This window comes from Eschscholzia californica, unplaced genomic scaffold, assembly GCF_041429995.1.
Source record: "Eschscholzia californica isolate CP2 unplaced genomic scaffold, dmEscCali1.0.p SCAF_5, whole genome shotgun sequence".
In the NCBI taxonomy this organism is placed as follows: domain Eukaryota; kingdom Viridiplantae; phylum Streptophyta; class Magnoliopsida; order Ranunculales; family Papaveraceae; genus Eschscholzia; species Eschscholzia californica.
Genome location: NW_028238472.1, coordinates 13,739,150 through 13,741,005, shown reverse-complemented (window position 1 = coordinate 13,741,005; position 1,856 = coordinate 13,739,150).

Genomic DNA, 1,856 nt, shown 5'->3' with positions numbered 1-1,856 from the left:
TTGAGATAATTCCACACCTTTATGTTCTATAATGGTCCTTATATAGAGAACCCCTAATTAAAATCATATTCAAACTAGGATTCAATATGGACCACAAAAAAGATAATGTCAGAAACCCTTTCTGACTGGGAAACCTTGATGGAAGGGATTCCATCTAGGGTTTCCCCTTTCATGTTGCCGGCCAGATCAGGCCCCTTAGTGGGTTTGGTCTGGCCGACCCAATGCTCTAGCCGACCATCATATGGCCGACCCTCTTTTCTTGTCTCGGTCCTCCATTACGAGTCTGATTCTTTCTATCTTTGTCCGGACTCTTCCGAATCTGTTTGGACCTGCTCAGTTGGATCTAATCCATCTGTTTGCCAAGTTTCCTATATCCAATTCTCTCCATTCAAGCCACTACTCTTTGATGTGACCTGTTGTAGGATCCGGTCTATGTGAGCCGCAGATTACCGAAGTGATCCGACGATCGCAGTTGGCTTCTGACTAAGCATTACGATCTCTAATTCGACCGGACTAGATGATCTTCCGGATAAGATCATCATTATCTTAATTGCCAAATTGTACGCATTGCCATCTTAGTCGGGGGACACTCCTTCAGAAGGACATTCCTTTAGATCGAAAAGATATATTCTTCAATGGGCGCCTCCTAGATCTTTCTTCTATATCCTTTACCAAGAATCGTATAAATTCTTCTTCATTTCTTTGATTCAACATTCTTTCATCGAGTCATACTTTCTCTCTCTCTACCTTCAACAATCTTCTTTTTCTCAATCATGTATGACCATCTCGTCTAAGATTGTCTCACTTCAACTCCATTACTTTCGCTGCTCGTCAAGATCCAAACCTATACAGAAGAACATAACTCAACAAAACCTTCTCAAAGCTAAAGAATCGGTTAAACAACCACAAGATAACAACTTTCTTGCTAAGGATTCTGGAAAGTCATCTTTTAATTTGGCAAAAAATCAAGCTAGGTATGGTTTCATCAGCTCAAGCAAATTTCATGAGAGCTGTTGTTGAGTCATCGCTTAAAAAAGAGGAAAAAGAAGAAGCTGACCATGAACAAGAAATTAAATTTGGAGTTGAATTGTTGTGTGTGGTTAAAGCGGTTTATAGAAGATTAAGCAAAGGGTTTCAGTTGGGAATAAGGTTTTAGTTGGATCGGTTGATTGGATTGATTGAAGAGGCATGATTGAGAATGTTTACCGGAGAAGTATAGAGATTATTGATCCTCTCGTTACTGATGTTGATTATTTATTAATTCATCTCTTTCTTTAATGGATTTAGTAGAAATCAATAAGAGGATTAGAATGAGAAGAAGACCAAAAAGAAGCATGAAGAAGAAGGAGAAAGCCTAAAAGATTCTGGACTTTTAGAGAGAGAAATATATATAGTTTCAATGTGCAAGGGTATTTTGGGAACAAAAAAATAAAAAATAACCTGATTGCTAACAACTCATATTATTTTAAATTTTATGCAGATCTTTGGTATAGGAAGAACAATATTTAGAAAAGACAGTGCATTAGATAGGGAGGGCATTCATTTTAGAACATGGAGAGATAAATACTATTTTCCAAAATTAAATGTCGGTCCCTCCCCTAAAACTTTGTTCCATCAAAGAGAGATAAACCACTAGAACTTTGTTCAAGCAAAGAGAGACAAACCCCTAAAATTATGTTTGATCAAAGAGAGAGAGAGAGTCGTAGTTCGATCAAAGAGAGATGTTGTTCGATAAAAAAAAAGATAGAGATGGAAACCCTAAATCCTAGATGACTAACACAACACTCATGTCCATATAAGGGTTCGTACCTCTTATTATTGCATGATTTCTCTATAGATTTTTAGTTTTAACACTG